The sequence below is a fragment of the Oncorhynchus masou genome, unplaced genomic scaffold (genome assembly GCF_036934945.1).
Source record: "Oncorhynchus masou masou isolate Uvic2021 unplaced genomic scaffold, UVic_Omas_1.1 unplaced_scaffold_1240, whole genome shotgun sequence".
NCBI lineage: Eukaryota > Metazoa > Chordata > Actinopteri > Salmoniformes > Salmonidae > Oncorhynchus > Oncorhynchus masou.
The window spans coordinates 61,429-75,275 of NW_027002213.1; the positions used below are offsets into that span (position 1 = coordinate 61,429).

Consider the following 13,847-nt stretch of genomic DNA (forward strand, 5'->3'; position numbering starts at 1 on the left):
GTCAATGAATGTTGATGGTACCACATACACTTCCTACTACTGACACCTTCCAGGAAGACAGCCTGAACCGACAGGTGCTCATTTCAGCTTGTCAAGTTCAACACCTGCCTCTTACAGTCAATGAGAGCTGTGGGTCATGATGACAAATAATTAAAATCTACATTTTATAGTTTTTGTTTTATATCCCTCCCTTCACGACACATAAGCTTTTTGTGCATATAGAATACATTTTTTGTGTGCTTTTATTTCAGCTCATGAAACCAACACTTTACATGTTGCGTTTATATTTTTGTTCAGTACATATCAATGCATTAGTACTATGAAGGTTACAATAACCTCTTTCCCTTCACCCTGAAAGAACTGACCACAGTGACAAGATTATTTGGTTTATTGCATTTCACGTGTGGACTTCTGCATTAAAACAGCCTCAAGAATCACAGACCCGTTTCTAAAACAGATGATTTTGTAGAGCGAGACAATACCTGTCTCTTTTAGACCGAAGTGCACTGATTACTGTCACAAGCACAATATTCAAGGATTTGAGGGTTAACTGGATCTCAGGACCTGTGAACAAGACACGAGGTTTCTATTCTGATGGTAACATGGATCAAATAAGAGCTCTTGAGATTCATCTCATTACATCAGAAAAGTAAACCCTTATCTTCTGATAAAAAAATGGCGGGTGATCAAACCAAGTCATGTGCAGCAGCAGATGTTGTCTTTATATCTAACTACATGACTTATTGTCTTTATATCTAACTACATGACTTATTGTCTTTATATCTAACTACATGACTTATTGTCTTTATATCTAACTACATGACTTATTGTCTTTATATCTAACTACATGACTTATTGTCTTTATATCTAACTACATGACTTATTCTACTAACTGGACAGAGTCAACCCACCTTTAATCACTTTCTATTTCACATTCAATATAACCTTTATTTCTACAGTTAAGTCTGAGATAAAAATCTATTTAGCAAGAGAGACCCTTTTCAAAATCAGGCCTTCAACCACAACACACCGAAGGGGAAAAAACACTGTCTGGCACATAGACACAAAAAAATACATATACTCTCATGGTAAAACCCTCAGGGACCATGTGTGTGGGTATTTCACCATAGTACTATTTTGAGGGTTTCTATAGAAATGTGAACAACAAACAGCTCTCCAAACAGTAGTTGAGGCCTGTGTAGAGCCATGACACATCAAGGTATAATAGCAACCACATGCCAGGCACTCTCCCATCATTCAGGGTAAGTTCCCTTGCAGCTTCTTCATGATATGGCTATCGGGAGGTGCGTTGGTGAAAACTGTCCCCACAAAAACATGTGTTCCCCACAAGGTGTGGCGGATGACTTTGCAGCAGCCCAGGTCTTCGATGCTGAAGCCCAGGTTACAGTACCGCTCGTCGGTCTCAAACAGTGTGTTGTTGGTGTACGACCCGAAGAACTGGAAGAGAGACAGAAGACATTAAGGGAAAGATCTGAATACTGCTTGTTTATGTTTGAAAGACTTCAGTTTAACAATTATAATCAATTTCAATTGGCAAGAATTGGCAATTGGCAACAACCACACAATTGCCATCACTGTGTCACAACTGTATGTACTGTTATGAGACAACTATTTCTGTAGCATAGTGCTAATCCTTGAGCAGCTATGAGTTGTCTTACCGCCATGCCTGACGATGGGTCGATGAAGTCAGCCCAGAAGCCTTCTGTCCTCAGGGCATAACATATCTCTTTGGCACCAGCAACAAACTGCAACAAGAGAACAATGCAAAACTTATCTTAAGACAATTGATTTCATTTTCGTGTTCGTTACAAACATGTGAGAAAGTGTCAAACATTCTGAATGTACACTACTGTTCAAAAGTTTGGGGTCACTTAGAAATGTCCTTGTTTTTTTAAAGAAAAACACGTTTTTTTCTCCATTAAAATAACATCAAATTGATCAGAAATACAGTGTAGACATTGTTAATGTTATAAATGACTATTGTAGCTAGAAACGGCAGATTTTTTAATGGAATATCTACATAGGCGTACAGAGGCCCATTATCAGCAACCATCACTCCTGTGTTCCAATCCCACATTGTGTTAGCTAATCCAAGTTTATCATTTTAATAGGCTAATTGATCATTAGAAAACCCTTTTGAAATTATGTTAGCACAGCTGAAAACTGTTGTTCTGATTAAAGAAGCAATAAAACTGGCCTTCTTTAGACTAGTTGAGTATCAGGAGCAACAGCATTTGTGGGTTCGATTGCAGGCACAAAATGGCCAGAAACAAAGACCTTTCTTCTGAAACTCGTCAAGTCTATTCTTGTTCTGAGAAATTAAGGCTATTCCATGCGAGAAATTGCCAAGAAACAGAAGATCTCGTACAACGCTGTGTACTACTCCTTTACAGAACAGCGTAAACTGTCTCTAATAGAATTGGGCTGCGCACATTTGGCCCAGTGTCATCCGGGTTAGGGAGGGTTTGGCCGGCAGGGATATCCTTGTCTCATCGCGCACTAGCGACTCCTGTGGCGGGCCGGGCGCAGTGCATGCTGACCGGGTCGCCAGCCGACACATTGGTGCGGCTGGCTTCCAGGATTGGAAGCATTGTGTCAAGAAGCAGTGCGGCTTGGTTGGGTTGTGTTTCGGAGGACGCATGGCTCTCGAACATCGCCTCTCCCGAGTCCGTACGGGAGTTGCAGCGATGAGACAAGACTGTACCACAAAATTGTGGAGAAAAAAGGGGTAAAAAAACAACAACAAAAACCCACACGTGAAACAGATGTGCTGCTAACAGTATAGCTTGCTGTCCCCATACTGGGCTCCAACCCGTTATCCTCTGATCTCAACACACGTGACCCTCCTTGACAACGTACCAGCCGTTTGAGCTATCGAAACATCGAATTTGATAGCTCTATCGGCGACATTTCAAGCTAGCTGTGGACTGAGCTTATGGTACGCTCTTAACTCTGTACACACGCAACAAGTGCTGTTGTAGAGATGTGGCCAATTGCTGGGACGGGGACGGGGGGGGGGGACTTGTCAGTGTCTAATAAATGAGTGCAGTCAAGGGGGTAAGCAGCACAATTAGACCGATTCTCAGCCATGGGCATGTTAACCAGACGGTGAATAACAGTCAAAAACAACTCCTGCTCTTACACGCTCTACCCTCTCACACACTCAAGACTACTTAATGCTGGGATCAGAAATAAGTCATGCACAATCCCATTATCGTATTACCAGTGCAGTCTTGGTCTTAGTCGGGGGGGGAGACAATTAAAGTTGACACTCATTCTGCAGCTAATTTACAACAACTACGTACTTGCTAATACTTTAAGAGGCATTGAGTTAGAGAGTATAGTTCAATCCTTTCAATTCCTTACAGTTTAACAAAGATAGTGTTAAAACATATATGTTAGCCATAGACTAGCAAATCATAACTCCATACTACTTCAGGCAGTAAAAGTGTCAGAATGGTCTTCAGTGGTTCTGTAAACAAGCATTACAGAGCAGCGAATTTAACAGACATTTTTATTGATTAGCATCCGGGATAATATATATCCAAGTCTTTCCTGTGTTGTAGGGACAACAAGTGGAATATAGGAGTTCACTTCACTGATCTCCGTAGGTTTAGGAAAAAAACAGCACAATGTGGAAGCACGCACACACATTTTTTATTTTATTTAACCAGGCAAGTCAGTTAAGAACAAATTCTTATTTACAATGACGGCCTACCCCGGCCAAACCCGGGCGACGCTGGGCCAATTGTGCACCTCCCTATGGGACTCCCAATGATGCAGCCTGGATTCGAACCAGGTACTGCAGTGATGCCACTTGCATTGGAATGCAGTGTCTTAGACCACTGCGCCACTCGAGAAGTTTGGAAAAGTCTACTCATTCAAGGGTTTTTATTTTTACTATTTTCTATATTGTAGAATAATAGTGAAGACATTAAAACTATGAAATAACACATATGGAATCTTGTAGTAACCAAAAAAGTGTTAAACAAATTCAAATATATTTGATAATTGAGATTCTTCAGTAGCCACCCTTTGCCTTGATGACAGCTTTGCACATTCTTGGCATTCTCTCAACCAGCTTCATGAGATAGTCACCTGGAATTTCAATTAACAGGTGTGCCTTGTTAAAAGTTAATTTGTGGATTTTCTTTCCTTCTTAATGCATTTGAGCCAATCAATTGTGTTGTGACAAGGTAGCGGTGGTATACAGAAGATAGCCCTATTTGGTAAAAGACCAAGTCCATATTATGGCAAGAACAACTCAAATAAGCAAACAGAAACGACAGTCCATCATTACTTAAAGACATGTAGGTCAGTCAATCCGGGAACATTGCAAGAACTTTGAAAGTTTCTTCAAGTGCAGTCGCAAAAACCATCAAGCGCTATGATGAAACTGTCTCTCATGAGGACCGGCAAAAGGAAAGACCCAGAGTTACCTGATGCAGAGGCTGAGTTCATTAGAGTTACCATCCCAAATAAATGCTTCAGAGTTCAAGTAAGAGACACATCTCAACATCAACTGTTCAGAGGAGACTGAGTGAATCAGGCCTTTATGGTCAAATTGCTGCAAAGAAACCACTACTAAGGACACCAATAAGAAGAAGAGACTAGCTTGGGCCAAGAAACCGCAATGTGCAATGGACATTAGACCGGTGTAATTCTGTCCTTTGGTCTGATGAGTCCAAATTTGGAATTTTGTGTTCAGACCGCAGTGCCTTTGAGACGCAGAGTAGGTGAACGGATGATCTCCACATGTGTGGTTCCCACCGTGAAGCATGGAGGAGGACGAGTCATGGTGTGGGGATGCTTTGCTGGTGACACTGTCTGTGATTTATTTAGAATTCAAGGCACACTTAACCAGCATGGCTGCCACAGCATTCTGCAGCGATACTTCATCCCATCTGGTTTTCACATAGTGGAACTATCATTTGTTTTTCAACAAGACAATGACCCAACACACTTCCAGGCTGTGTAAAGGCTATTCGACCAAGGAGAGTGATGTGCTGCATCAGATGACCTGGCCTCCACAATCACCCAACCTCAACCCAATTGAGATGGTTTGGGATGAGTTGGACCGCAGAGTGTAGGAAAAGCAGCCAACAAGTGCTCAGCATGTGGGAACTCCTTCAAGACGGTTGGAAAAGCATTCCAGGTGAAGCGGGTTAAAATCTTTGAAGAATCTAAAATCTAAAATACATTTTGATTTGTTTAACACTTTTTTGGTTACTACATAATTCATATCTGTAATTTCATAGTTTTGATGTCTTGACTATTATTCTACAATGTAGAAAATAGTACAAATAAATAAAAAGCCTTGAATGAGAAGGTGTGTCTAAACTTTTGACTGGTACTGTACATATCAGTGGAGGAAGTGGAGGACCATCCTCCCCAGTGAAATTTCATAAAAATAGTGAAACATTAAAAAATAAATTATCCTTTTTAGATAAAACTATACTAATTATATTCATATGTCACCAAATAATTGATTAAAATACACCGTTTTGCAATGAAGGTCTACAGTAACTTCAACAGCACTGTCTGGGCTAGCACCACGGTGTAACCGAAGGACAGATAGCTTCTGTCCTCCTCTGGCGACATTGACTTTAATATAAAACCTAGGAGGGTGGTAGGCCTCACCCTCTTCCATAGACATACATGTTAATTATGACCACTTCTGGAGGACGACCTCCAACCAATCAAAGGTTTTGCAGTATGAACTGAAATGTAGTCCATCCAATCATAGAATGAACCTAGTGTGTTGTATTGGGATTGTGCCACAGAGCATTATGGGGGTTCTATGTGTTGCTTGGTGACATTGTTGGATAGAGATTAAGAGTGAACAGTTAAAGTTTAGAATTGTTGGGATATTATTCAATTCAAATTAGTTTTTTCAAATTGCAAGAGACGGAGGAGGTATATTATACAATGTTTTTGGTTATATTCACACACACACACACACACACACACACACACACACACACACACACACACACACACACACACACACACACACGATAAGTATTCACACCCCTTGACTTTTTCCAAATTTTGTTACGTTACAGCATTATTCTAAAAAGGATTCAGTTGTTTTTTCCCCTCATTAATCTACACACAATACTCCATAATGACAAGGCAAAAACAGGTAAAAAAAAACAGAAATATAACATTTACATAACTATTCTGACCCTTTACTCTGTACTTTGTTAAAGCACCTTTGGCAGCGATTACAGCATTGAGTCTTCTTGCTGCAGAGATGGTTGACCTTCTGGAAGGATCTCCCATCTCCACAGAGGAACTCTGGAGCTCTGTCAGAGTGACCATCGGGTTCTTGGTCACCTTCTCCCCCGATTGCGGAGTTTGGCCGGGCAGCCAGCTCTAGGAAGAGTCTTGGTGGTTCCAAACGTCTTCCATTTAAGAATGATGGAGGCCACTGTGTTCTTGGGGACCTTCAATGCTGCAGACATTTTTTGGTACCCTCCACAAATCTGTGCCTCGACACAATCCTGTCTCGGAGCTCTATGGACAATTCCTTTGACCTCATGGCTTGGTTTTTTCTCGGACATGCACTGTCAACTGTGGGACCTTTATATAGACAGGTGTGTGCCTTTCCGAATCATGTCCAATTAATTGAATTTATCACAGGTGGACTCCAATCAAGTTGTAGATCAAGGATGATTAATGGAAACAGGATGCAGCTCAATTTTGAGTCTCATAGCAAAGGGTCTGAATACCTATGTAAATAAGGTATTTCTGTTTTCGCTTTGTCATTATGGGGTATTGTGTGGAGGTTGATAAGAAAACATTTTTATCTTATCCATTTTAGAACAAGGCAGTAACCTATCAAAATGTGGAAAAAGGGAAGGGGTCTGAATACTTTCCGAATGCACTGGGAATATAATAAATAAATAAATATAATAACATTTAAATAATAATAAAAATAAATAATAAATATATATAAATAATAAATATATAAATGTATATATATATATATATATATATATATATAAATAATAAATATATAAATATATATATATATATATAGCTAGCTCTGGGGACAACTACCGAGTGTGGATTGAGACCCAAACTCACTTCATCTAGCATCAACTCCTCTCTTTGTCCACTGCCTCACACCACGCTGTCATGTCATTCTGCGTCTTCTGGGTGACTGTGACAACCGTCATGATGTTGTTAGGGGCCTCAGGGAACATTGACTCAAACTCTGTAAACACACGGGGAGAACAAGCACGATCAAAACTTGGTTCAGAACAAGCATGGATCAACATTCCTTCAGTATTCGAGCCCCCTCTACTGGACACATGCAGAATATCAATTTCACAACAACATGTGGTAACCACTTCCACCTCTTTTCCCTACACATTCCCCATTTAAAGTTTAAATACAGTTTACACAAACTAGAGACAGTATAACAACAAGTTGGAAAACATGTGCCAGCATCTTCAGAGTGTGTGCTTCAAATAGTAGGCCCATATCTGATTGGTCTAAGGAGAATAGAACCATACATGTACCTTTCTTCAGCAGCTCAGGGCAGGGCTGTATGGCACACTCCACATTGGAGTTCTCAAAGTACTGTTCTGTTCTGTTGACCGTTTGTTCTGGGGAGTGGCCTCTTTCCCCTAAGAACAAACAAACCAATCAGGGGATGTTGCTCAGAAAACCAAAACATCCCTGACATGTTTTACTGGATAATATACACATGCTTCATTATCTCTCTTATCAATGTGAACAATAGAGGTATACAATGACTTTACATGTACAGAGGAAACAGAGTTGTAGCAAAAATATTGATTTAAATGGGCAGTGCAGTTAAAAATGTGATCTTTCCTTTTTATATTTCCACACTACGGAGGTCAAAATAACACTCTGAAATTGTGAAAATTACGATAATGCCCTTTTTGCGTAAGAGCCATTTGAAAAGAAATGCCTGGAATTTCAGCCTGTTCAGTAGATGGGATGGAGTTTGTTTCCCAGATCATGATATCAATCTGATCTGATTATAATAGACAGATGACTCTTCACCTGGGTAAGGGGTGGGCTCTAGACAATCCTATCAGATAATCAGAGCTGTCTCAGTAAATATCTTCAAATGTATCACCTAACGCCCACTAGCGCTGGGCGATATGGCCTAAAACGAATATCTCAATTCTTTTCAAACTTGGGGCGATTCACAATATCTAGATTTAAAATATTTTTTTTTCTCTCTAAATAAGCTTTGTTTTACAATTAATGGTCAAATACACTGCACAACTAGTTGTACCCTTTTTGTTGTTGTTACAATAATCACTGATCTGGCTTTCAGGTCCGTCTATAAAAAGCCCCTTTTGTTAACATTTTTACCAGAACCATGCACAATCACTAATAACGTAGCAGGCATTATAGAAAAATGAACACTGGTCTCACAATCTCTCATGCACAAGCCCATGTGCTAGTGAGTAGCCAGCTAATATTTAGTCAACTTAGAGCTAGGTATAATTTCACAAGCTCTGAATTCAGCTACCAACTGTTATGAGCACAACCTTCTGTCCATCTCCAACTGTTTGAACAGCATGGTAGCCTGTCCACTTTGTTCAGATGTTGGCGTCAACTGGCCTACCTTGTTTCTCCGAACGAGTTGCCAACTCCTTACATAATTGGTTTATGCGTATTGCACTTTTAGAAAACACAAGACTAAATAGCTAGTAGAGAAATCTTTGACTAAAATGCTGCTAACGATACGTGGTATCGTAATGCACACAACAAACTGAGCATTCCTTTTTTCCAGAATGAATGTTAATTGGTACATCTGTTTTAAAAGTGTCTGCTCTGTTCCAAATGTGAGTTGAAACGGTTTGATAGGTTAACTTCTCCTCTATTACACTAAACTAATGTCTGTGTGTTTCGGTGTCTATATGACAAGATTCTGTTGGACCAGACCTCAAATGCAAATAGTGAGGATGAAGTGACCGCTCATCTTTGTTGTTGTGAGTGGTAAGGGGAGGGGCATGGGAGAAAGAGGCTTCACTCTCGCCAAAATAAGCCTAACGCTATTCTGTGCTTATTTTGAACCTAAACTTGGACGTCTGCCTTCCCGCCTTTGGGACAATGACTCCCATTGCGAGGGCGGAGACATGAGCATCTCGTTTATTATATAGAGATCTCTGGTGTAAATGGGAAGGTGCACACAGCACAGAAGGATCAAACTAGACTAGACCAACAAAAAAAAACAATACGAAAACAAGCAGACGTCAAAGTTCATAAAAACACAAAATACCAAAACACTTTATTCTGCGATACAGCCATATGGAATATTGCGCAAAAACGTAGGTTGGAATTAATTCGATATTACACCCAGTCCTAACGCCCACATGATCAGACTGAGCATTTCAATGGACAAAATAGTAGGCTGAGGGAAATCAATGATACAATATTTTATTTTCATTAAATAAAACACACAGTAATTTATTATACATTAAAAAAAAAACATTTAAAAAACTGGCATAGGCTATTTTTTTTTTTTATCATTGCAGATTACCATTAGGCCTACTTCCACGCACCAGAACAAAATAGGGCCAGGACAATACCGGTATTGGATACATGTTCATGTTTTGGCAAGGAAACAAAACACAAAGTGGATTTAAAATTCTTCAGAATTACAGCCCTCATGTTGGAAACAAACATCATTATGTTGTCATCCAGAGTCTCATTTACTTATTTTTCAAGCTATAGCACACAATAGTTTACATACAGCAGGTCTTTAAATAGGACCAAAGATTTTTGTCTGCTTCTTGTGTTCATTTTTGCCATGGAAAATGGCATCGTCACAGCCCTAGACGAAATGTGTGTCAATTATCATTCCAAACCTTACTTACTTGGACCTCTCCGACAACATGAGCCAGGAGGAACTCATACCTCTCGCTGCTGGAGAGGGCAGACAGTACATCGGGCACTGACTGGTGGACTGGGCCTTTAATTTTCTGTTCCGCTGTGCCCTCCAGGTGGCAGTCGAAGCCTGTGTTACCTGGCAGCTGGAAGCGCTGGTCCTGAGGCCCGAACGGACCGTGTTCTCATCAGGCCACACTGTCCTGTGACCTGATGTAAACAAATAACAATGAGACATAATATAACACTTTCTAAAACACTGGGAACTGAAAATAAATGTTTTTCAAGAAGTTGACCCAAATATTGAACTGATTAACTTTCCTTCTGAATAACAGACAGTTGGTTTATGATGTTCACGTTCAGGCAAGTGCAGTAGCATCATTGTGATTAGAGGTCTGTGCTTACCAAGGTCAGGGGGTGTGACGGCTAATCGAGGCTCATCAGAGCCAGAGGATCCAGCACCAGTGAATGTTCTCTGGTTGGGTCCAGCGATCCGCCGGACAAGTACGTGAAGCCCTGGCAGGTATGTCACCAGCCTGGCTCTACTACAGAGCACCTAGGGAACAGAGAATGGACGTCCCCATTTGGTCACACACACGATAAAAAATAAAAACATGTTAAGAGTGTGTGTTGACTTACACTGGCCATCCTGTTGGGCCTCTCTCTTCTGTGGTCCACTTGTAAAACTGCAAAAGAAAACGGAATAAATTAACTAAACGCATAGCTTGCTAATTATTTGAACACACAATTATGAATATCTTATAAATTAGCTCGTATGTCTGTCATTTGTTACGCTCAATTATGATAAAAATGTCAAACTATATAGCTGTCTGCCTTATTATATAACGGGCTACAGAACGGAACGTTTACTCTGTTAGCTAACAAGTGAGAGGTACTGCAACTACTGCTAACGTTAGCTAGCTTCTAGGTGGAGGATTTTCCTTAGTTGATTAGCTCTGACAATCGTAACTTCAGAAGTTTTACCTTAAATATACACCTTGAAGAATATCCCCTTCTTGCATGCATAAATCAATAAAATACGTTGGTAAACTCAATAGTGTTTATAGCTGGCCTGCAATATGCCTGCGTCACATCGCATTTGATGCGCACATGTGCCGTTACGTGGGTTAACTGAGGAACCAACAAGGGACAAGAACAGTCTGACGTAACACTGTTCTTCTTCTTCGATTAAGTTTAACGGCGGTTGGCATCCAATAAATGTTGCATTACCGCCACCTGCTTATACTTTGCTTAAAAAAATATAGACCATACCATCAAACACATCCTTCACAAAAAAGCATAAACACAACCCTACTCCATTATTTAATCTATTAAGTCCTACTTCAGGCCAACAACCTGAAAGGATGGGACACCACCACTTAACACACCCTGCAACTCTCCTGATGTCAAGTCTCACTCACCCTAACACCTCTCTGCAGCTGCCACCACAACCTATTTTCTGCGACGTACATTCCATCTCTGCAGTACAGTTGATATCCATTGCTATAATTGCCAAAAATCTAATTTTACTAAAACATGCAGTACCAGTCAAGTTTGGACACACCTACTCATTCCAGGGTTTTTCTTTATTTTTACTATTTACATTGTAGAATAACAGTGAAGACATTAACACTATGAAATAACACATATGGAATCATGTACTAACAAAAAAAGTGTTAAACAAATTAATATATAGATTCTTTAAAGTAGCCACCCTTTGCCTTGATGACAGCTTTGCACACTAATATCACTTTTCCCACCATTTTTAACCGACTCAAACTCACCCGCTTTCTCCCTCTCTCTCTCGCCCCCCCCCCCATCCATCCTCTGTATTCCAAGTATACGTCTCCTTATGATAATACTGCACTTCTCCTGACATACCGCTTGTTCTTACCTACTCAAGGGACGCCATTTAACCGGCTGTCACAATCTCCATACACTCAACACGAACCCCTCGGGATGTAGCGCTCACCAGATCATCCCACTTGTAAAGCAGCTGCTTCGTCTTGATGTCTGTCTGCTTCATCAATAGCTACCGTGAAAACAAATAAAAAAAATATAAGAGCAACATGCAGAATCATGTTTGTCCACTAGAAGTCGTCATATGCCTATCCATGAGTACCAGCATTTAACTACAGATTGTTACTCTTGGTGCCATTGGCAATTCTAATGATTGTTTTCAGACAAAAATAAATGTGACAGGGTAGGAACCAAAGTGTTTCATATGGGACTCTAATTATTGATTTACCTTTACAATGTATAACACTAGCCCTCTAACTTTAGCTCATATGAGAACTTGGTACCTGAAGGCACATGTGTTTATACAGGTAAGTTGTCCTGTGTTGTTGCTATGCAAATGTTTTTATTTTAGAGCGACCTGCCCCAGTATCAGTATCCTCCAGTATCTAATGCCCCGGAACCTCCGATTCAAACTCTGCAAGCGTTATAATGTCAAAATACGTTAGTTCCTCACCAAATATGGAGATTCGCTAAGCAACTATCTTAATTTACTCACGTTACGGTCAGTATGTTCTTTCAAAAGGTATACATAAAAATGTACAGCCTTTGTTAACCTAATACTTTGCAAAAACATAATTGGCATTTTCCATCTTGTTAATTTCCAGACCAAATAGCCAACCATCCAGCTGCACATTTTACCAACCATATAATGAGGCTGGTTAAGAAATAACTAGTGCTGGGATTAACCTTGTGTTTTGTTATTCGTAATCCTGTATCAATTCTGTGATCATTTTGTTTTATTGAGATTGATTGTGCGTTATAGCAGCCCAAGGCTCCTGTGCATAAAATCAACCTTTCCCACTATATAATAGAATACACTGTCATACAAATATGCAGTATACAATGGAAATATGTGAATGAGGGCTTTAGTGTTCTCAATGTCTTGGAAAAGACCAGGTGTGGACAATCTGCAGCAGCCAACAGGATATTACATAGCAGCCCTCCAAACACAGGATGCTGGCTGTGTGAGTATAATGTATTATAGCTTGTTTTCATCAGTCTATATGGGTTTGGGTTATATTTAGTTTGGACTAATTCAATCCACGGGTCTCTGGTTCTGCTCCACCTGTTGAGTGACTCACAGAGGTTCTGAACCTGAGAGGAGATGACGTCATTCACCTGCATTCACTCACCATTGCTCTCCTAGAGAGAGACATGTGACATGGATGTTCTGTGCCTTCACGTTAACTAACAGATGTCTTTCAAAAAAGTGCATGCTGTTGTGTTTCCGTAGAGACCGCGAAATATACTTGTATGCTATGATGGGAAATACATATAAAAAGTAGGCTACATTGTTGTTGGTGTATGCACAGTGCCTTGCAAATGTATTGATCCACTTGGAATTTTTCCTATTTTGTTGCATTACAGCCTGTAATTTAAATATATTTTTATTTGGATTTCATGTAATGGAAATACACAAAATAGTCCAAATTGGTGATGTGAAATTTAAAAATAACTAGTTAAAACATTTTTTTAAAGTGGTAAAAAAATATCAGTAACTTTGAACATCCCACTGAGCAACTTTAAATCCATTATTAAAAAATGGAAAGAACATGTCACCACAACAAACATGCCAAGAGAGGGCCGCCCACCAAAACTCTCACCAAAACCTAGAAACCAGGCAAGGAGGGCAACCAAAATACCAAAAGGAACCCTGAAGGAGCTGCAAAGCTCCACAGCGGAGATTGGAGTATCTGTCTATAGGACCACCTTAAGTTGTACACTCCACAGAGCTGTACACAAGCGGAACTCATCCAACTTGAAGGAGCTGGAGCAGTTTTGCCTCAAGAACGGGCAAGAATCCCAGTGGCTAGATGTGCCAAGCTTATAGAGACATACCCTGAAGAGACCTGCAGCTGTAAATGCTGCAAAAGTTGGCTCTACAAAGTATTGACTTTTTTGTGGGGGGGGGTTGAGTAGTTATGCAC

General features: G+C 40.2%; 1 pseudogene; it reads right to left on the minus strand.

The window, feature by feature from the left end:
• Window positions 1-372: 372 nt before the first annotated feature.
• On the minus strand, window positions 373-11,027 carry LOC135530041 (cobalamin trafficking protein CblD-like; annotated as a pseudogene).
• Window positions 11,028-13,847: the final 2,820 nt, after the last annotated feature.